Here is a 24,414-nt window from a genome sequence, read left to right on the forward strand (position 1 = left end):
GAACCACTCTAATAGATCTGTTCATTCACATGAGACAGAATTAGCAGGTCTGGAAATTCCTATGACTTCTAACAGTTGTGGGGGAAATTTCAAAACATACAGACAGTTTAGGCTTGCCAACCTCCAGGTGGTGGCTGGAGATATCCCACTATTACAACTGAATTCCAGGTGACAGAGATCAGTTCCCCTGGATAAAATGGCCTCTTTGGCAATTGGACTCTATGGCATTGAAGTCCTTCCCCTCTCAGAGCCCCGCCCTCCTCAGACTCCACCCCCCAAATTTCCAGGTATTTGCCAACCTGGAGCTGGCAACCCTAAGACAGTTAGGGACCCCTTTAAAAGACTCAGAAACCAGAGCAGACTCAACTAGAGCTTTCCATGCTCAGATGCATGCACACCACTTGGACTCTAGAGCTTTCCATGCTCAGATGCATGCACACCACTTGGACTCTCTTTGTTGACACTACCAGCTGGCTAGTCCCAGCTCTTAAAAATACATTACCTTATGTAATAGATTTCTAACTTCATAGTGGACCTGGGGCCAACAATTTATAAACTGAGATATTTGTTTATATAGTATAAAATCAGTTCGACCTTGAAATAAAATAAAATACCACAAATCTTACAATTCTGTATGGTATAATACAAGCAGGATATTGAGCCGTCAAACCAGTTGCATATAAGATACTGCAATCTCTATTAAGTTCTGATGAAGTGGAGATGCATCTGTCAATTTTAGTCTAACACAGATACGGAACACATACTTTTATCTCAATCCAAACAATTGCTTGTTCGGCTTCTGTAGCCAAACCTGCCTAAATAACAGTGCTCTGACATCAGTTCAGTCGTTATATGACCCCTAATTGTCTGGGCAGGAGGGAAGGCAGCATGGTATAGCCCGATCTTGTCAGATCTTGGAAGTTAAGTAGGGCCAGTCCTTGGAAAGGAGAACACCAAGGAAGACTCTGCAGAGAAGGCAATGGTAAACTACCTCTTTTTCTCACTTGCCTTGAAAACCCCTTTGCTGGGGTCAACATGAGTCGGCTGTGACTTGACGGCACTCTTTACACACACACAATTGGCTGGGTTTATGGAGTGAGAAGAACATGGCAACTAAAGAAACTGCAGAGAGAGGCATGAGGCTAAGCAATATATATATATACACACACACACACACACACACACACACACACACACATACTGGATTATTATCAGAAGGGAACATTTTGAACTTCCACTTGAATATTTTTACTACATCCATAGAAGGCCAGGGAAGATGGATGTATGAACCGAATTTTACCCACTGGACAAAAGAAAACTGAAGAGCATTTCTGGACCATTGCCCGCCCCGCCCTGTGCCATTTGGTTCACAGAGCTTTTCAGAGAACACATTGTGGAGAGCTGATGTAAAAACTCGAGAAAAGAGCTATGTGGACAGATGTTGTTCTTGTTTAAATTACTATCTTTTCCTATCCTTTCAAAGAGCTTCTTTCACAATATAGGAATGAGATGAAAGAAGTACTCAGATGTATGTGCCAGAAATCTGTATAATGGAAAATCTATGTACAATATCAAATTGAATCAAAGATTAGCTGCACCAAGGAAATAGCAAGCAAAATGCTTTCCAGCTCTCAAAAACCATCCACAAAAATAATCTTGGTGTGATGGACATACTTAGAATTCAGAACAACTGGGGGGGGGGGAATTCCCAAGTAAAGACCATTAAGATTGTACTTGCTGCCACATTTTCATCTGTGCACCTGCCTCCCAGCCTGAAGGAATGTGCTGCAACACAGTGAGTAAATCCCAGCCACCACAAGTCCAGAGCATGGGAAATGATCACCATGTTTTGTGTCTCAAGATGGATCTTGTAGAAGAAACTGGGGAGGGTGAGTTGTGCACACTGGGAGAGTTACGAAAGCAATCAAGCCACACCATGACAGAAGACAAAGATGCCTCTCCCTGTATGTGCCCTGTGACAGCCCGGAACCTCCAAATCGAACCTACCCATTGTCCCAAATTCCTTTAATATATGTCTCAGCATCATGTCTCCAGTTCTGTAATTCTGAATTATTCAGTCAATAATTCAGTCAATAATTTCCTGCTGCCCTTCCCTGATAATTCAATAAGATCATTCTCAGTTCTATAGGCTTCTCCCAATAATTTCCGCAATTCCCAAGCCATTGTTTTATCCTCTGCTGCAATCCTTTGTTTTCTGAAAAGGACCCATGTTATCCCATGGGCCCCAAATAGTGTAACTAGCCTGGCTCCAGAGGAAGAAAATCTGAGCCTGACCATTGATATAACTTGCACTACTTGGACTGCAGCCCAGGCTCCCAAAGCACTGGATTTTTCCTTCTTTCAACTGATTTCTATGCAGACTAGGAAAGGTATATCTTTGCTTCCCATCTTAATCTATCTCCCCTTATTTTCCAATCCACATTGCACCACACAGGGAGCTGGCAATTTGCTCCTCTGTGCTATTTAGCCCTCACATCTGGAAGACTGGGCACCTCTGCTCCAATGCACCCACTTTTCCTCTCTCCTGTTCCCCATTTCCCCCACTTTTATACTTCTAGCTTAAAAGTAACTCCTGCTCCAAACTGGAATGTGTGTGTGTGTGTGTGTTAAGTGCTGTCAAGTCGCTTCCAACTCATGGCAACCCTATGAATCAATGTCCTCTGCCCTATCTTTGACAGCCTTGCTCAGGTCTTGCAAATTGAGGGCTGTGGATTCATTTATTGAGTCAATCCATCTCTTGTTGGGTCTTCCTCTTTTCCTGCTGCCCTCAGCTTTTCCTAGCATGACTGTCTTTTCTAGTGACTCTTGCCTTCTCATAATGTGACCAAAATACAATAGCCTCAGTTTAGTCATTTTAGCTTTTAGGGTCAGTTCAGACTTGATTTGATCTATAACCCACTGATTTGTTTTTTTTTTTTTTTTTTTGGCAGTCCATGGTATCCGTAACACTCTTCTCCAACACATTTCAAAGGAGTCTACTTTCTTCCTGTCAGCTTTCTTCATTGTCCAGCTTTCACACCCATACAAAGTAATAGGGAATAGCTCTGGTTAATATGTGGTTGTTGTTGCTATATTGGTAAGGAATGTGCTTTTTGTTTGTGCTTTGATTTAGTATTTGCTAGTATTTGCTTGCCCTGATCTGGATAGCCCAGGTTAGCCCACTCTTGTACATTAAAAAAAAAACCTGGTAAAATTCAGATGTGGGTATATTGGACTGGAAAATTTTCAGGATTCCACAAAAATCCCGAATCCCCATACTGGTATGGGTTTTTTTTTGGAGGGGGAACTAAAAAAATGGGTTCTCTGCTGGTGACTCTCCTTAGAAGAGCCCCCAAGTTTGGTAACGAATGGGTCAGGGGGTCCAATTTTATGGGCCCTCATTTCTCCTTCAAGTGGGGTCCCATAAAGTTGGACTCCCTTACCCAATCTTTACCAAACATGGGAGTTCTTCTAAGGAGAGTCTCCCACTACTATGCTGCAAAGTTGATGCCTCTACGTTTAAAAATACCCCCTAAGCCCTGGAAAGATTCCCCATAGACTACAATGGAGGGGTAGTTGGGATTTGACTGCTTGTGGAGTTTTTTTTTCTTTTAGCCGCTATAGCCAGCAATTCTGAAATATCCCGAAAAAGCCAATTTTCTCAGCTTTTTGGGGATCAGGATTGCTGGCTACAGGTTTAAATAGCATTTTTTTCAGCTAGAAAAAAGCCAGAAAATTCTGCTAACACATTTTTTGCCTTTTTTTTCTGGTTTGGCTTTGCCGAATACATACCAGGTCAGCTCTGGTTAGTATTTGGATGGGAGACAATCAGGGAATACCAGGATCTCCACATAGTGGCAGGTAATGGCAAACCACTTCTGAACGTCTCTTGCCTTGAAAACCCTACAGGTTGCCATAAGTCGGCTGCAACTTGACAGTAAAAAAAAAGTATTTGCTTAGGATAATTCTCCCCCCCCCCAAAAAAAATATTGTACCAAATTTCCCAATAAAACTCCACATTCCATTTTAAACCTTTAAATCAAGCCTCTACCATCCTTTTCCTGATGAAACTTGCTACTCAGTCACCTCTTTGGCTAAAAGATCTTGGTTTTCTGCTCCCTGAACAAACAGGCAAGTTAATTCCCTAAGTCAGTCTGAATGAATAATTGCATGTTTGTGTAGGTGTGGTAATATACTTTACGTGTTCTAATAACCCTGTAAACCATTTATGAATTTCAAAAAAGGTGACATTGTTCCCTGTCTAGAGGACGCTGGAGAATATAGACTGGACAGGTGATTAAATATGCAATATCCCTAAAAGCATATCTCAGTGTGTAATGAGCCCCCTTTAATAGTCTGAATGCATTTGGAAATAAATAAGGGCATAGACAGACATCTACAGTATTATCAAACTAGAAATTCATAGAAAGGAGGACAGTCTGCCAAAGGTTCATTTAATCTAAGTAGGAACTGCAGCTGAAATGATGCATGAATATTTGGGAACCATGACCTCAATTCTAAGCACAGCTAGAAGGCAGGAAGACAACCGGATCTCGACTGTGTCCCCAAGTGCTCCTTCCTCTCAGGAGCAAATGAGAACAGCCCCGGGGATATTACACTTTAATCAGCCGAAACAGTCAGAGAGAGAAAACAGATGCACGGTAGCTCAGCTGCAACAACACTGGGTACAAAGGGTGAGAAGGTAACGTGACATCATCTGAGTGGGTTGGTCCTCTTAGTGAAATGCTTGAGAACTATTGCAAAGTGGACTCAATACCTTCAAACACACTTAAGGATTTAATGTACGTGCCTCAACCTCAAGGAACTGTTAACAGCAGAAGAATAAAAAATGAAATTTCACCTTTAAACATTCATGTTCTGAATTTCATCGAAGTGTGGGGAGGGGCTGTGGCTCAGTGGTAGAGGATCTGCTTGGCACGCAGAAGGTCCTAGGTTCAATCCCCGGACTAGGCAAGTAGGTGATGTGAAAGACCTGCTTGAGACCCTGGAGAGCCGCTGCCGGTCTGAGTAGACAATACTGACTTAGATGGACCAAAGGTCTGATTCAGTATAAGGCAGCTTCATGTGGTTACGTGGCTATATGATTTCATTGGACAGTTCTGCAGGAAGTTGCTTTATACAAGCACCACTGAGAAGGACAGACGCCATTCAAGAGCAAAGTATTGTAAGGTATTTTTCATGCAATGAAATTTCTTTCTAAAACATTGTTTTGGCTTACTATATTATTTTGCAAAGATAAATCAGTAACATTTTAGCAAACTCTGTGTGATTGTAAAGGTACTTTTACTATCACAGATTTAGCAAAACAAACTGAAAACCTACCATATATTTATTTCAAACAAATCCACCCTTATATTTCAACCTCCTAACCTCCCCAACTCAAAGACGTGCTGTCACCTTAGCAAGACTAAATCAATTCCCCACACAGGTCTTAAAGGGCCGCTTTTTAAAGATTCCCTTTGGTGACTGCTTATGTGATTGTGGAACCAGCAAAAATAGAAACCTTAGGGCATTTACTTCTATCTTGCAGAAATTGGAACAAAGAGAGAACGATGTGGATCACACCTATCTTAACAAAATATAATCTTCCCTCTGAACCCTGGATCATTCCCTTTCTCCTATCAGAGGTAGATAGTGAGAAAATCCATCAGGTCGCCAAAATGTTTAACCCAGGTAATGGTCTCCAAACTATCCCGGTAAATGGCACTGGCATGTAGCCTAAGAAATTTTGTTGAACATGTATACATTTATTATAAGCTTTTTACACTTCATGTATTTTTATACACTCTAGGCATCTCTGTGACTTATGTATATGCTTATGACTTTGTTGTTAATGAGCAATAAACGAAACAAACAGAACAAATCCAGGCATAGTCAATCCCTTCTCACAATCTGAAACAGACATTTTTATGGTCTATGGAATGCATTATCTACTGCTATCCCAATCACATTGTCTCCTGTTTTTTTCATTGGAATCCACTCAGTAGCAGTTCCCCACAACTTGTCCTGTTCACAAGTCAAGGTGCACACCTGTATAAGCTGCGTGCAACGTACCCTTGATTGGTCTTTACACATACTTGAGTAATTCTCATGTTACAGTCAACGCATGTACAGGTGAATGCATGATTGAAAGCCCACATTTATCCAGGTACTGGTCCCTGGTTTCATTTGTAAAGTGAATGCTTGTTGGCTTTCTTAACAAACGGGTGTACACACAGGTTGTACGGGCATTCGCTGTAACATGTAAGCAGAGCTTCTGTGACCCCAGGTGGGTGCTCTTGTCTGTGTTTTGTTTGACTTGACCTCTGAAACATTTACCAGAATGCCGGAATGGGAAGGGACAAAGGTTAAGCTTCCCTCACCTGCAAACTATTTTGGTAAAAATAAAAAAAGACCTTCCAATGCTCTAGAAAAAGAGGAGAAACTTCACTCACGCACCAATCCTTGCTTTCTTGGGCCTACTCTGCACATGACAATTTTAATGGTTGATACAACACTTTCTCCTGTCTGCCTGACATTTGGCTGGGAGGATTCCTTGGGTGAGGGTTACAATTCCATCACTGTTGAGAAATTACACTGGAAAGCATTTCTCACTATATGTTTTCCACCTATGGAAACAGCTATTTGACCAATTCCTTAATCTGACTAGCTTTAATTCTAATACTAAAGAACCTGACTCAAGTTTTCAAGATGACAAAAGACCTATATCCAAATCAGACTTTTTTTGCTGAACCCAAGAAAACATGTTTTCTCTTTGCTAAGATATAATCGGTGCCAGAAAAAGTATTCTCTGCACAACATTCACAACTATAGATGTTTCATCTGGTTCCTATTTGTTGTTAGTCAAAATCGTCATTTTCTTAAAGAAAAAAGATGAAGAACATATGGAAAATGCTAGCATTGACTATGATTGTTTAGGAATGCTTCTGGTTTAATAGTTTCTGCTCTATAATGGTCACCCGATGAAGATAAATCCAATAGCAGCTACTTTTTCCTGTCAGGTATTTATAAGAACACATTCAAAATTGCCTCAAAACCCATAAAACATTCAATTTCCTCTCCCTCAGCAGTTTATAAATCAGCAAGAAGAGAGACCTCATGTTATTGTCTCTATGACAAAGAAACTTTTCAACCCCCATACTCTGTTTCTGAGAAATTTGGGAGAGTGACAGGTGTATGATAAAAGAAACCTAAAAGTACTGCAGAAAGTTCACAACAAGAGCACAATAAAATGATTATCTTCCATTCAGGTCTGAAGACTGCTGGCATGGCATCACCTCCAGAGCAATTTCCTTAAAATGTCCTGTATTTTGCCTGAATTGCAAAGTAGAAAATTGTGTAAGTGAAATTCTTGATTAACTGTTTTCTTCTTTTGTTTAGCAATGCTATTCCGTACTCCATAATGAAACTAAGGGTCAAACTGTATGGGACAAGAGAGTTCTGTGATTAGAATCTTTCACAGGCTTTTCTTAGAGATAATTAGCAGTCCTACATGGTTGCAGTGAAAACTGGTGAGAAATCTCTGGGGAAACAGACTATTTAACCCATTCCTCACAGAATATTTCTAAACCTGCCTTTTCCCTAGAACAGCTGGGATACAAAATGAGGAACATCTTAAAAAGCCAATGAAAAAGAAGAAGAAGAGTTGTTTTTTATATGCCGACTTTCTCTACCACTTAAGGGAGACTCAAACCGGCTTAGAATCACTTTTCTCTCCTGCTCCCCAAAACAGACACCCTGTGAGGTAGGTGGGGCTGAGACAGCATGACTTGCCCAAGGTTACCCAGCTGGCTTCGTGTGTAAGAGTGGGGAAACCAACCCATTTCACCAGATTAGCCTCCGCCGCTCAAGTGGAGGAGTGGGGAATCAAACCCGATTCTCCAGATCAGAGTCCACCGCTCCAAACCACCCCTCTTAACCACTTCACCACGTTAAACGAATGCAACAATTAAAAACATTCGAAATATAAACAGCAAAGTAGCCAGAGTACTATGTGTGTAAAGCGCCATCACGTCGCAGCTGACTTTTGGTGACCTCAGAAAGGGGCTTTCAGAGCAAGTGAGAAGCAGAGGTGGTTTACCATTGCCTTCCTCTGCAGAGCCTTCCTTGCTGATCTCCCTTCCAAGTGCTGACCCAGCTTAGCTTCCGAGATCAGGCGATACCATGCTACCTTCCCTCCAGCAGCCGGCATACTACCGTATTAAAATATGCCTTATGTGCTATCAACACACAAACAAAACACTGTTCAAGATTCTCTAAGCGCCTTCTTAAATAGTGAATCCTCACAACCCCTCTGAAAGGCCAGCAAGTCAGGGGCTTTTCTCACCTCCTCTGGGAGCTGTTCATGAGTCAAGAGGCACAGACTGGAAAAAGCCCGTGTTTGGGCAGCAACTGATTGCAACCTAAACAAGGACTAGGATGGAAAGAAGCCGTATGTGTGGGTGCTGGGATTCGTGGTGATGGAAAGTGCAGTCAAGTTACAGTGGACTTCCGGGGACCCCACGGGGTTTTCATGGAAAGAGACATTCAGAGGTGGCTTGCCTCTGCGTAGCAACCCTGGACTTCTTTGCTGGTCTCCCATCCAAGTACTAATCAGGGCTGACCTGGCTCAGCTTCTAAGACCTGACAAGACCAGGCTAGCCTGGGCCATCCAGGTCACGGCATGCTAGGATTATCATACTGGAGTCAATGAATGCTGTCTCACCATATTGCACTTCATCTAGAAAATGCAAGAAGAAGAAGAAAAGGAGGAGGAGGAGGAGGAAGGGAGGGGGAGGAGATGGAGAAGATGGATAAGACAGAGAAGGAGGAGGAGGAAATGGAGATGATGGGGAAGACGGAGGAGGAGGAGAAGAAGAGTTGGTTTTTATATGTCAACTTTCTCTACCACTTAAGGAAGAATCAAACCGGCTTACAATCACCTTCCCTTCCCCACAACAGAAACCCTGTGAGGTAGGTGAGGCTGAGAGAGTGTGACTAGCCCAAGGTCACCCCGCTGGCTTCGTGTGGAGGAGCAGGGAAACCAACCTGGTTCACCAGATTAGAGTCTGCTGCTCATGTAGAGGAGTGGGGAATCAAACCCAGTTCTCCAGGTCAGAGTCCACCGCTCCAAACCACCTCTCTTAACTACTACAACACACTGGCTCTCAATAACAACAACAGCAACAACGAACTACTTAGAAAGCCACCAATTTTAAAAGTGGCTTACACTCAGCGAAGAAAATAAAACTTTGTATGCTTATGCAAACAAAGCAGGCTTCTTTGGATCATGTACAACATACATTTTCCCCAGTATAGATTTTTGTATTTTATATTTTATATTTTCTTAGTTTACGGAATAAAACTCTTACTATATTTGCAAGACACCTGCTGAACTGTGACATTTAAAAATAAACTTTGTCTTCATCCTTTTTGTTGCAGAAAACTGGGAATCTGGGGGGGGGGGCAAAACCACAAGCGCGTCTGCAAACCAAGTGTTGGGGCCAGAGCCAGCCTCCCTGGCCTAACCACCATATGTTCAGATGTGTTTCAAAGGAATGAATGGAAAGTCAGTGATCTCCTTATAACCAGCTTCAATAATCTTCTTGCCAAGTCCAAGGTCTTGATTGATTTTAAGATCTTGGAATTTCAAGTGTCGAAATTTAAAAGCTGAATAGGACCTGTTTTTAACGAACACCTTCCTTAAATAAATAACATCATCCTTTTGCTTCGGCGAAACGCATGCGTTCGATCCTGGCTGAATCCTGGCTGAAACAGGGAATAAAGAGGCTAAAGCAACCATGCGTTTTCGCCCATAGAGTTGAAAGGGTCCACACAGGCCATCTAGTCCAACCCCCACTTAATGCAGGATCAGTCTAGAGCATCCCTGACAAGTGCTTGTCCAACCTCTGCTTAAAGACTGCCAGTGAGGGGGAGCTCACCACCTCCCTAGGTAGCTGATTCCACTGTCGAACAACTCTTACTGTAAAAATTTGTTTCCCCTAATATCCAGTTGGTACCTGGTACCCAGGTTGGGATCCAACCTGGGTTTTGGCTGGTGAAAAGGAGAGGACAGGGTCATCTTTGACCACCCAGAGGGCCATGCTGAGGATCATGGAGCCTTCATGGATAAAAGGCGGTAGAGCCTCTACTAAAAGGACAGGGGCTGTTCCAAGGAGGGGAATGGGTGAGATTGAGCTAAAAGCTGGCTGGATCTAACCCATTATGTTTGCACTGGCCCATAGTATACACACATTTATTTTTGTCATTTCTGGTCAGAGGTTTTCAGATTTTTTTAAAAACAAATTATACTATACACACACACGAGAAACTTTTTACCAGTGGTAATGGTGGGATAAGAATACACACCACAAGTAGTGGCTGGTCTCTTTCACATTTCCACTCAACTCTCTTGAAAAAGCTATCATTTGTCTTCTTTCTCAATTATACTTCAGCTGAATACAGATAAAACCAAACACTCTGTCTTGAACAATTTCTCTCCAAGGTCCTTCTTTTCAAGCATAATTGAGAAGCCATTGATATTTCTTAATTCAAATTTCTTCTTAATGCTCACACCTGCTTCCACGTCAACATTGAGCAAATCACAATGCCCTTAATGTAGAAAATGATTAATTTATTCTGTGCATCTCTTAATTGTATGTTATTGAACACATGAAGCTGCCTTCTACTGAATCAGACCCTTGGTCCATCAAAGTCAGTATTGTCTATTCAGACTGGCTGCGGCTCTCCAGGGTCTCAGGCGGAGGTCTTTCACATCACCTACTTACCTAGTCCCTTTAACTGGAGATGCCGGGGATTGAACCTGGGACCTTCTGCATGCCACGTAGAGGCTCTACCGCTGAGCCACGGCCCCTCCCCATTAAAGTTAAAAAGGCTCCATAATTCTCACCTTCTGCTGACTATGTAAAACCAAACTTATCAGGAGGGCCTTTCTGTAAATTGGCTTGCCATTTCTAATATACTAGTAGAGATTTTTTTTTTTTACCAATTAATATTTTATTTATTGGCTTCAAATATTTTAGTTTTATTTTTTACTGGTTTTAAATACATTTGTGATCTACCTCGAGAAAGGGTGACTATAAATGCCATAAAACCAATTCATTAATGAACTACTCCACCTCTCCCAGTTGTTGGCAACAGCACAACTGACAATAATAACAATTTATTAATACGGTCACTGACCAGAAGAAAAAAACAACAACAGCCACAGCAAATAGTAAGAAAACCACCACAACAGCTACTACTGCTACTACAAATAATCTAAGCCTAAAAATTACATATTACATGTATGAATAACATTTATATACACTTTGTAGAACTTGGTGTGACCCCCTTAATATTGTGAGTAATAAAGTATTTCTGCTACTCTTATCCTGTCAGGGTACAATGTATTTTTACAGCTGCAGCACAGAATTTAGCAGCCAAGAGTGTAAACTGTGATTTTTCATTAGTTAGGAGCTTCTCAGCCAGAAACTTGTCTGGTTGGTCAGGGAAAGTGTTAAGCAAAGGGGAAAGAACCCTTGTGTGGACTTCTTGGTAGAATGAACAGCAGATCAAGACATGTTCTGAAGTTTCTATATCCCCTGACCCTCAAGGGCAAAACCTTTCTGCTATAGGGACCTTCTTATATCTTCCCTCCAATACCCCCGATGGTAATACCTGGCACCTAGTGAGGGTGAAAGCTTTCCTGTGATTGATAAGTTCTAATTTGGAAAACAGCACAAGTGAAAAAATAATAATCAAAATGTCAGCTTTTACCCTCCACCGTTCCTTGCCCCTGGGCAGGACCTCATTTTCAAATGACTTACAGAGGCCTAGTTCTCTCTGAAGCGGGGAACCTGCTATTAAGTGATACAGCTTCAGACTGAAGGCTGGGAGTCACATGCTTGACTGCTCCTTCATACAGAACCTTTATGCCACTCTTCCTCCAAGCAGCTCAGAGGGTTGCATGTGAGTTTTCCCTTCCCGATTTTATCCTGAACTAATGTGGAAGGTGGGCTGAGAGACTGGCCCAAGGTCCCCCAGCAATCTTCATGGCAAAGTGGGGATTTGAACCCAGATCTCCCAGATCCTACGCCAACCCTACATGTAACCAGAAAGATGCAACCTGATGTTCTCCTTGACATCCCAGTTTTATAAGTGGAGGGAACTGTGATAAAGCTAAGACAAAGGTTTACCAACTCAGCGATAACCAAACCAGAGTAGACCTCCTGAAGTTTGTGTGTCCCGGGCGAGAAGCAGCAGCAGAATTAGAATTCCAATTGACACAGTCCTTTAGCTTAGACTATTTGAGGAATTTCAAATATGCTATTTCAGTAATCCTTACATGAGTGCTACAGGAGATAAAGTTACTACTTAACTCCAGCAGACTAGCCAGAATAGGTTGCTCAAACTCCATTGTAATATCTGAATGCATTTTCTCTGGGTCCAAAGAAAAATAACATTTCACTAACATTTGTCCAGGTCATCTCCTTATGCAAATATCAGTTCTGGGGCAGTTTAGGCATTTTTATGGATGGACTCTAGACCTGTTGGGAGTGAGCTACTGGCTTCTGGTAGATAAATGTTCCCAGTGTAGAACATGCTGAACGTTCTATGGAGGAAGTAGATGTATACCTGATTGCACATGAATGGCCCAATTCCCGATTCATTGCAATGGCTCCAAAGTATGCATGTAGTTCTTGTTCACAAGGTACTTTCTCCATACATACATACAGTATATATTGCGCGTGTGTAAAGTGCCATCAAATTATAGCTGACTCATGGCGACCCCATTTCAAAGCAAGAGACTTCCAGAGGTGGTTTGTCATTGCCTTCCTCTGCATAGCGACCCTGGAATTCCTTGGTGGTCTCTCTCACCCAAATACTTACCAGGGCTGACCCTGCTTAGCTTCAGAGGTCTGATAAGAACAGGCCTAGCCTGGGCCATCCAGGTCTAGAGATGGGAAGGCCTGGAAAAAATGGAAAAATTGGGGGAAAAACAGGTTTTTCCCCGTTTCCCCGTTTTTTTCCAAAGCCGTTCCCCCCCGCCCCCGCAAAAACACTGCCTTTGGGGGGGAAAGGAAAAAAACAGAAAAAAACCCATTTTCCCTCCAATTTTTCCAGTTTTTTTCCAGATCTTCCCATCTCTATCCAGGTTAGGACACATATATGTATTACACTGGAATAATATCATATATAGTGACATATTCTAAACTATCTAGTTGACTAAAAGATCCAAAATAGGATAAACTATTGTTCTTTTCTTGGAATTTACAGCCAGGTTAGACAATACCACACCCCTGAGTCTGCCATAGGGACATGGTGCCATTTTAGATCCATTTTATTTTTTAAAAAATACCATGGGGGCCTGATGCTGCTGAAGACTGTGGTGTGGGGGGCTTGAGGAGCTCCTGTCTTCCCCCCATGCTGATTTCTAGAGACAAAACAGCATATATTCTGATTATGTAAAAGTTGTTTGTGTACGTAGAATGGAAAGAATATTACTAAGACAGTTACTAACATTTGTCATTGGATTCTCTGTTTTAACAACTGCAAAGGAATTAAAACAGAAATTCCTCACTTTTTTTTGGGTGCTTAGCTTAATTGCTATAGACTTTTGCAAAACTCAGGACAAAATTTGCATATAAAAGTGGAAAGTGCTTTGAGATAATCAAATGCTCCAGTAGGAAGAAAATGATCAGATGATTAATTTGAATTAATGAAGATTCTCTGGGGTTAGATTTCACAGTCTAATCTCTAACAGAACAGCTGCTGTGCAAATAAATAGACTGAAGATGACAAATGCATAGATCTGTCTTCACACGACTGCTAGAATATGGGAGGAACAGCAAGAGGAGACGTATTTCCCCCAGAACTAAAACTGGATTCTTCTGAAGAATTCAGGAACAACTATCATACTCATGACACTATGTTGGGAGGCTAAATAAACCAGAGCAGGGAAAAGATGACCCCACACCGGACCAAGGCAACATTAAACAATGGTACTTATTAAGGATGAATTGAAACAGATTCCCAAATTTTTCAGCTTTGCATTCAAGTAACAAGAAAGCCCATCGTTTTCAGCAGCAGGGTGACGGTGGTGCTTGTGAACAAGTCTGTGAGATTTTACTATCATCTCTAGAGCAGGCACGGAGCTGGGGGAAGGAGCGCCTGGGGGAGGGGGGAGGGAGGGTATGTGCTGCGCACGCAATGTATACACGCACTGGAGTGAGGCGCTGGTGGCCCCAGGGATGGAGAGAAATGCGCCAAGCAGGGCATGTGGCAGCCACCCCCGCAGAAAAAAAGAGAGAGTAGCGGCTGGTGCGAGCTGAGGGCGGGCAGGTGGCGCATGCACTTGCCGTGCCACAGGCGGGCAGCTGCGCCCGGGCTGCCGTTCCTTCTCCCCATGCCCACACTGGCGCCCTCCCTCTCCTTGCGCCCGAGGCAAGTGCCCCTGCCAGACCCCCCAAGAGCCGGTGGCATTTTTAAAATAAAAATATTTCTCATTGGTAATTAAAACAAAAATCTCTATGTGTGTGTGTGCGTGTTAAGTGCCATCAAGTCGCTTCTGACTCATGGCAACCCTATGAATGAAAGTCCTCCAAAATGTCCTATCTTTGACATCCTTGCTCAGATCTTGCAAATGGAGGGCTGTATGTGGTTTCCTTTATTGAGTCAGTCCATCTCTTGTTGGGTCTTCCTCTTTTCCTGCTGCCCTAAACGTTTCCTAACATGACTGTCTTTTCCAGTGACTCTTGTCGTCTCATGATGTGACCAAAATATGATAGCCTCAGTTTAGTCATTTTAGCTTCTAGGGTCAGTTCAGGCCTGATTTGATCTAGAACCCAATGATTTGTTTTTCCCCCCGCAGTCCATGGTATCCATAACACTCTCCTCCAACACCACATTTCAAAGGAATCTATTTTCTTTCTCATTGGTAATTAAAACAAAAATCTCCATACACATGGAAAACTCACACAATGGGGACAAAGTTTAGGATGCCATCTCCTTGATGTGATTGATGACAACATGCAAGGAATTTGTTTATTTCAGTTACATCAGACCTTTCTTCTATTACGCAACTTAATGCATCCTAATTGGGTTCCCAGGAGGTCTCCCATCTAGGCACAGTCAAAACCCATACTTGTTTTGATTTCTGAAGCTTTATCATGTGCAGTGGCGGACCTACATTTTTGGGGCCCTGAAGCTTGAACTGTTATGGGGGCCCCTTCGCAACCAGCAACAATAGGGCAACATGCAACAAGGTCCAAAGGAGAGAATTCAAAATTCTGCTTTATATAATGTATAAGATAGCTGGCATTTAGATACGGAATCACTTGATGTTGTAAGTCTTTTTCAGTCATGGAAATTTGGGCTATCCCACATACTGGGGAATGGATGTTACTCTCAATCCTTTCGATATGTACAGTTGCTGTTTGGTCTGAAACAGGCACATGTATCCTTCTGCTTCAGTGCACATCACGCTGAATGTTGCTAGCATGTACTGAAGCCCGTTTCAGACAACATGGCGGCAGCATGTATCAGAAGGATTATGGTGAGCATGCACTACTGGTATGCATGTTTGGATACCCCAAATGTAACGCCTGATAGACTCTTGTGATCAAACAATGCGTGTGCATGTATGAACATGTCTTTAATATTGAAAAAAACATTTCAAGTGATTTTATCTCTTGATTCATAAGCTCTGTTAACTCAATTAATGTCATAATTTCTACAAAGTTTTTATGTCTGATGACATAATAATTTCAACCACGCTGGGTTCCACCCCCCAACGTGCCTCTTGATGCTTCCAGTGAAATGTTATGCTGTTGCTGATAGCTGCTTCCACCCCATGTTGCAACTGCTCACACACACACACACACACCCGGGACTCACACTGGCACTCCATGTTCGGCAACCCTAGGAGCAATCCATTCCCTCTCCAGATCTATGTCCTTGAACACACAAAGCGGCATCTACAAGAGGGGATGGGCTACAGCAGGCATCCCCACTTCCATTAGCCCTCCAGGTGGCTGTAGAGCTGTGAGTTAATGCACTCGGAACTGAATTTCCCCTAATGTTTCTCGCTCTCATGGTTAAGAAGAAGAAGAAGAGTTGGTTTTTATATGCCAACTTTCTCTACCTCTTAAAGGAGACTCAAACCAGCTTACAATCACCTTCCCTTCCCCTCCCCACAACAGACACCTTGTGAGGTGGGTGGGGCTGAGAGAGCTCTAACGGAGCTGTAACTTGCCCAAGGTCACCCGGCTGGCTTCACACATTGGAGTGGGGAAACAAATCCAGTTCACCAGATTAGCCTCCGCTGCCCATGTGGAGGAGCTGGGAATCAAACCCGGTTCTCCAGATTAGAATCCAAACCACTGCTCCAAACCACCGCTCTTAACCACTACACCATGCTGGTTAAAAAAAATGAGCCAGAAAATGTGCTGAAGCCTGAACCAGAGACAAATTAACTCATAATGTCAGACTTCAACAATTTGTGTGACCCAATAGCTGAATGAAGCTCTTCAGCTAATTACGGTAGCCTGTCAGGTTTCTTGACAACCCCCTTGTTTTCGCAAACCCAAGCAGGTAACAAAGTGAGGAGTTTTATCGAGGCCACCATAGCTGGGTGATAGCCAGTGTTTGGCTTGATGAGTCACAAGACCTGTATTCTGTGCTCTGATTCAAACAGGAATTTTTAGCTTTAGAATTATTTTCTGAAGTGGACTAATTCACCGATTCTGCTGGCAATCATTTGCATTTTCAAACCTATTTTTTGAGCTATTTTGATGTCACTGGGTTTTAAGAGTAGTCAATAGCACCATTAAAATTAATGTTCAATTTAATTTCTTCTACAAAGCTCGATCGGTGGGGTTAACTATGTCCAGTATTTCAAACCCCATCAAGCTGAAAACAGGCATTTAAATTACCGTGTAGGGTTTCTTTCTCCTCTATAGCACAATTATAGCAATCAAAGCATATTGCTGACTAAAATGACCACCTTCGTGCGCCGCCACTGGATGACAGATTTGGATAAAATGGAACACGGAATAAGTACAGAGGAAAACATAAATGCTGTTTTTAAAAAATGAGATGAAAGGAAAGACAGCTCCAGTAATGCCTACATGAATGAACCCCTCCATCTGAAAGATTCACAAACATTAGAAACATTCTTAATGTTTCCCTCAAAATTCCTACAAATGGTTTGTCTGAACAGTACTCTATACGTACAGTACTCTATACATTCACCTCCAATTCTGGTTTGACAAAACTAACTCAATTTCCCAAAAAACCCTTTGGAAAACTGAAACCACAACCCTAAACAGAGTTACCCCCTTCTAAGTCCAATGGACAGGGAAGGGTATAAGCCTGCTAAGGATTGGCCTGTTATCATCTCATGCATTTGACATCCTTTTGGTGGAATCATTTTGGAAGAGTAAAATACCATTTAACATGAGATGTATTTTCATTCTAGGGTGTTCATGAAGGATGAGTAATGTCTGGGGGGAAATGACAATATGAGAAACTGTTGAGCTATTAACATTTTTGGCCTCATATAGAGAAAATGGGTGTCTTTTAACATGCTTAAATTTCATAGCAGTGTCACTCTCAAAACAAGCTGAGGAAAGCAATTCTGAAGTACACAAAATACAGAGAGTTCAGTCCAAGCACTGCAAATTTATACATTATAATACAGTATTAGCCAGCGGGGTGTAGTGGTTAAAAGCAGTGGACTCTAATCTGGAGAACTGGGTTTGATTCCCCACTCTTCCATATGAGCGGCAGAGGCTAATCTGGAGAACTGAGTTGGTTTCCCCACTCCTACACATGAAGCCAGCTGGGTGACCTTGGGCTAGTCACCGTTCTCTTTGAACTGTCTCAGTCTAACATACCTCACAAGGTGTCTGTAGTGGAGAGAGAAAGGGAAGGAGATTGTAAGCCGATTTGATTCTCCTTTAAAAGGTAGAGAAAATCGGCATATAAAAACCAACCCTTCCTTCTTCGTATTCACTTGTCATCTAACACGTGATTGGTACTGTGGTTTTAAATGACCAAACGAGTTGCTTGAAAGAAATCACACACTAGTTTTTTGCTACCCCCAGATTTATACAGTAGTCTGCAATCTTCAGAAAGAGAGCTTGTTGAACCTCAGGCAATGTGTGTTTTTGAATTATATAGACCCTGGAAGAGATCATTTTATATTACTGAACACAGATTGCCAGTGGAGCCCTAAAGGGATATTAGAAGTTGCTGGAACACAATGAAAACGAAGCACGTTGGCCCCAAGTCACTTCTCCGGAGCAGTTCTGCAAAACGCAGCAATAAGGTCAAGCCGGGGAGCCGTTCTCACAGAGCCCATTATCACTGCACATCCACTTAATCTGTCTGGAGTGGCACAGGCATTACACAGGTAGAAGAGAGATTGGAAATGGAGCAAACCCAATAAATTTCAAAATTGGTATTTGCTGTGAAAGGGGAAAGAGTCATGGCAGCTTCCCCATCAGCTTCTGCCACAATGGAATTCTGGAAGTAAAAACAGAATATTCTCCACTTCGAGCTCTTCTACCTTAACCAGGAACTCCTGCTCCACCATTCAGTATATCCATCCTGGTGTTGCTCAGTCAGCTCCAGATGCGTCGAGAATCTTCTGCCCATCTTCTTGGATCCTTGTGTAACTTTATACCTTAAGACTAAGCCTCTTGTCATACGTCCAGCTTGCCCCTCTGTACTTTAGCCATAAGCCAAGAAGCCAGAAGGAGATTGAGACTGGGAAGGGCAGCCATGAAAGAGGTAGAAAAAATTCTTAAGCGTAAGGATGTGTCACTGGCGACCAAGTTCAGGACAGTTAATGCTATAGTATTCCCCATTATTATGTACAGATTTGAAAGCTGGACAATGAAGAAAGCTGACGGGAAGAAAGTTGATTCATTTGAAATGTGGTGTTGCAGGAGAGTTTTATGGATACCATGGACCACCAAAAAGACAAATCAGTGGGTTATAGATCAGATCAAGCCTGATCTGACCCTAGAAGCTATAATGACTAAACTGAGGCTATCATACTTTGGACACATTATGAGAAGACAAGAGTCACTGGAAAAGTCAATCATGCTAGGAAAAGTTGAAGGCAGCAGGAAAAAAGGAAGATCCAACAAGAGATGGATTGTATAAAGGAAGCCGCAACCTTCAATTTGCAAGACCTGAGCAAGGCTGTTAAAGATAGGACGTTTTGGAGGACACTGATTCATAGGGTCGCCATGAGTCGGAAGCGATTTGTGTAACTTTAACACACACACACACACACACACACACACATATATGCCAGTACAAGTAAACTGCAACATTTTCTCTATTACCATGGCTTTGGGAGGAGACTTTTTCGTTTGTGTTCTTGGTTTTCCAGTCACAAGATGGTCTAATTTGTCTGTGTGTATGTGCCCGTGTGAGAACAAGCTTTCAGATTTTTAATTTTTTTAAATGTTTGTTGGGGGGGGGGAGTTTTTTCTGGCTTGTGGGAGTTTATACATTTTCATTAGTGGCAGCTACATTAATTAGTTAGGCACAGAAAAAGAGACATGGTTGGAATTCGGTGGGCAGGAATGCTTGAGCTGTAAATAGCACCTTTGCACCATTGTTTCTACTATGATTTCTGATAAGCTCGTCAATGAAATAACGGCAGAGTGATGACAAATGTAGAACTCCCTTTTAAAAGCCTCATGTCTGTTCACATGATTAACAGCCCCAATCCCTAAGGATTAGGGTTGCCAACCTCCAGGTATTAGCTGGAGATCTGCTGCTATTACAACTGATCTCCATCCGATAGAGATCAGTTCACCTGGAGAAAATGGCCGCTTTGGCAATTGAACTCTATGGCATTGAATTCCCTCCCCTCCCCAATCCCTGCCATCCTCAGGCTCCGCCCCAAAAGCCTCCCACCAGTGGCGAAGAGGGACCTGGCAACCCTAGCCTGCCCTGCCAGTAATATGAACCAGAAGGCAGTTTACACAGGATGTATAAAGTGAGCCTGGATCCGATTTGGCCCAGCTTATTTTATTTAACACACTTGCATTTAAAATGTTCGAGGTGGCTTACATCAGTAAGCAGAACACAGAAGTAAGAACAACAAGTTTCTAAAACAACAGTGGGACGGGAGCAGGTGACGACTCCCACCGCATGCGTCGTTCCCGCACTCCTTGCTGCAGGTGCCACTACCCCACACTCCACGTCTCCCCCCCTTTCCCTTCGTTGAGCTTGTCAGCCTTGTAAAAGATGCATTTATTGTTGAAACGTGCGTCGCCTTGTTTCACCTGCATAGTTGTGAAACGCTAGCCTAGAAATATTGCTCTCTCTAGAGGGAGGTGTTTCTTACAAGGGAGGGAGGGGGAGTGTTTTGCCTGGCAAGAGGGCAGTGAAAGAAAGGGAAGCAGCTAGAGAGGCTGAGGCGTTTGTTCCTCCTGATGTTGTGGTGAATTTAAGAAGACGCTCCGGAGAAAAAACAGACAGGGACACATAGAGAGGCAGGTGGCGGAAGAGTGGCCGTCTTCTGGTGGCCGTCCATCCTGGGTGTTACTGGGACTTCTGCTGAGACTGTGAGGAAAAGTGGTTTTTCTGAGCAACTGTAAGGAGAACGCAACCTGTCTGCAGTTTGTGAGTCAGGACCCAGAGACTAAAGAGACTTCCTTCTCTTTTCCCACTGGTTAAAATAATTGTTATTCACCCTGTTTGTTTCAGACTCCCAGTCTGACTTTATTGTTTCCGTCCCCCTTTTTCAATAAATTTTACTTGTTTAAGTGTTTCAGGTTTTGAATGGGGGCATCTAAAATCCTGTGGTAGCTAACCTGGCAAAAAGGATTACAAGCTGAATTGCCAAAAGTGACAGCAGTCACACCAGACCCCTACAACTCCGGGGAAGAGTTCAACTCTGCCCTCAGGTAATACGGGGAAGAGTTCAACTCCGCCCTCTTTCCCCGTATTAGCCGCAGGAACAATGTCTACATGGACACTTCTCCCGTAGCCTCTTTGAACCAGATCAATGGAGGTTTTCCTTTTATCCAAATCACAGAGGAAAGCTCTGGGAACTCCACAAGTTGTGCGTGGAATGAGCAAAACATCACTCAATGTAGCCAGGCATCCCACTGTCCACAACGGGAAAGGACAAAGACAGATAAGCCAAGATTTCCTCCTCACCCTTCAGCAGGTCTCTGGAGAGCTGGTATACAAATCTCCTAAATTAATAAACCCTCTGTGCACCCAAAATTCAGAACTATTCGTTTGAATTGTAACTCATGCAATATTCGTATTCACTGGCACCTGGAGAACTTGCAAACCCAGACCCTAAAACACAGCTGGCTTTTGCTAGCTGGCACTCCAGCACTGCCGACTGACTGCATTTCTGTATCTCTATTTCACGCCATGAATGTTCTGTACATGTTATCAGAAAAAGTACATTTGGTGTTAGAAAAGGGAAAAGAGAGAAAGCAGGAGCAATAAATGAATTCCCCCCTATTATTTAGGGCTCTTAACAAGAATGGAAACAATACAAAAGAAAGCACGTCTTTCATACAGGATTAAAAGAATACGTTATTCCCAACAGAGTTTGGGAAAGAAGTCCTTTGAAACCCAGCGTTTAGATTAACTGTTTCCGTGAGACAGAGAACTGCACAGTGTGAAGGCAGGGGCGATTCATAGTAGGCAGGAACCTACGGCAAGTGAAAATGTGTTATGCCAGCAACAATAGCAAGACCTACAGTGCATTCCTAACCAGAGTTACACCCTTCTACGCCCATTGACCTCAACGGACTTAGAAGGGCGATGCTCTGATCAGGTCTGAACTGCAAATCATTCAGCAAAGCAAGTTCCCCGTAGGCCGTTGGCCAGATGTTTGGTGTGTTTCTTTTGCAACGGTGAAAAGCAAATAATTAACAAAGGAACATTCTATGTTCCAGTGGTAACAACAAGGAAATCTCGCAGGAACAGAAGCAGATTCAACTACTGGCAGCTTCCCTCACGAAATAATTATATCAATTAGCCATAGTTATATATTTCATTATACACTCTAAAGATATGAGCCATTTTTCTAATGGGTCCATTCTATAGAAAGAATTGTGAAATATCTTTGTGTGGCTGATTTTTTGGGGAGGAGGGCCACAGGTTACGCTCCTGTCATAAGCCCTAGCTAAAGGCCCATAGTTTTCACTTCACTTCATCTGAGGCATATCCTGGACCATGTCTGCACTGCACATTTGCAGCTCCGATTTCTGCGGGCTTTCCTTGCATGTTTGCACTTCATCTCAACCGAAGGATTCCGGAGACATCTCCAGAGCACAATTTCTCCACGTTAAGAGCATCCGCTTATATGGCGAATTAATAGAAATGAAATGTTTTCCTTGCCCGGAGCCTTAAATCTGTCTTCACTCAACTTCCTGCTGCCAGTCCACCCCCACTCCTCCCCCACCTCCCTAACCGCCCACACTCGTTTCCCCCCTTTTTTCCGCTTTGCACAAAAGCGTGACCGTTTGCGCGAGCAGCCGCAAGTTTGCTACCGCCTTATCAATTGCAAAGCGTATTCGTGCTTGCTTGCACAAAACGCTGTGAGGTTGTGTCATATTTCCTCTGCTCAAAATAAATGGAACATCTGCGGTTTGCGCTTATGCCCACGTCATGTCGTTTGTCGGGAGGGTTTGTTGGGGGCGATGTGCAACATCTCTTTATTTTTGACTGCTTAGGCAAAGGCAGATGTGAGGGGTGGGGATGGCGGCAAGTTTCGCTTTGACAAAGTAAAACTCCTTCCCTGCATTACAATCACAGGTTTTGTTATTCGCCCCCATTTCTTAAACTGGCTTTCCCACAACCGTTATGAAGTGCCCTGCGAATTTTCCTTAATTTCCCCTGGTGCTGATGCTGGACCAATCGCCGTCCTTGTTTCGAGCACCGGGAGGGCATGCGCGGCAGGCTACCAACTCCGCCAATCACAATGCTCCTTCGAGCTGGCGCGTGAATGCCACCCCCGTTTCTCTTCCAAAATATATGCTGTAAATCGGGGAGTGCGAGGGGAAAACATACGAATTTAATCTAATACAGCGGAGGAAGGTGTCGTGGTGGGAACAGAAATTTTAAGTCGTGTTGGATGCTTGTGTACAGGACACGTTTAAATTGCGAGGTAAGTTGCTAGTGTGTTCACGGGCCAGGTCCTTCCTAAGGGTACTCCAACCGCTCTGATGAGAGCTGAAACAGGCTTACCATCTCTTAGGGCCCACATCCATCTTGAGGTTCTAAAACTATTTTAAAAAAATAGAGTGGACAGATCAAACTCATTTAGCAAACTGTCCTTTGATATTATGCTCTCAAGGGACCCAGCACGATCAGGTTTTACAAACAAACTATTAACCCAGTACTCCATCCCCGATGACCTTCTAAGACTTTCAGCAGCGACTACACAATTAAGAGACTGGGTCTTTAGGTGTGATGCCCTGTTTGAAAGGCATTAATTCAGAAGGCACAGTCTGCACCATGGTTCAAATTACTTAATAGTGACCATCTTAGAGCCCAGTATCTAGCTAAGATTTCAAATTATACCCTTAGAGCACCGTTTTCTGCTCTACGCTTTGAAACCATGCCAACGGCTGTTTTAGTTGGGCGGTACAAACAAATCCCCAAGAATCAACGCTTGTGTATCTGCAATACTTGTGTGCAGGAGGATTGACCCCATTATTTACTCCATTGACCACTCTATGCACAGCTCAGGACTAAGTTTCTGGATGGGCTACTAGTGGGTACAAACCTCCACTCAGAAAAGGAGAAAATCATATTCTTGCTGTCTGACTCCAATGAATATATTTCTCATAGAGCATCACTGTTTGCTCTGGCAGCAAGGAAAATAAGAGCTAAGATAGTTAGCTCTAGAGCAGAATCCCACAGATGTTGTTGTTTTTGGTGCTTCATATACATGTTAACCCTACTAGATTTTATTTTCTTGTACATGTCTTTTTTAAATATTGTATTACTCTGAGGATGATTTTTGTGAAGGCCTATGGCCACATACAAATAAATTTGTCACCACTTCACTTCCCTTTCCTTTCAAGCTCCTGTGACACAAAGGTCTTGAGCAGTCAATGGGGAGTTTTTATTTCTTTAAGGAAAATATGGTGAAGAGATACTTGACTACCATCCAACGAGTATATTTTTCACAGAACATCACTGTTTGCTCTGGCAGCAAGAAAAATAAGAGCTAAGGTAGTTCGCTCTAGAGCAGAATCCCCCTATGATGTTGTTTTGGGTGGTTCATATCAATGTTAATTCTACTAGATTTTATTTTCTTGTACATGTCTCTTTTTTCACATTGTGCTCCTCTGTGGATTATGTTTTGTGAAGGCCTATGGCCACACACAAATAAATTCTACTACTAGGATACTT

At 42.8% G+C, this 24,414-nt stretch overlaps 1 protein-coding gene across 2 annotated transcripts in view; it reads right to left on the bottom strand.

Annotated features, from left to right (window-relative positions):
• The window catches only part of NALCN (sodium leak channel, non-selective), a 257,201-nt gene that overhangs the window by 132,663 nt on the left and 100,124 nt on the right, over positions 1–24,414 (bottom strand). The window lies entirely within an intron of this gene.

Source organism: Euleptes europaea, chromosome 16 (genome assembly GCF_029931775.1).
Source record: "Euleptes europaea isolate rEulEur1 chromosome 16, rEulEur1.hap1, whole genome shotgun sequence".
NCBI lineage: Eukaryota > Metazoa > Chordata > Lepidosauria > Squamata > Sphaerodactylidae > Euleptes > Euleptes europaea.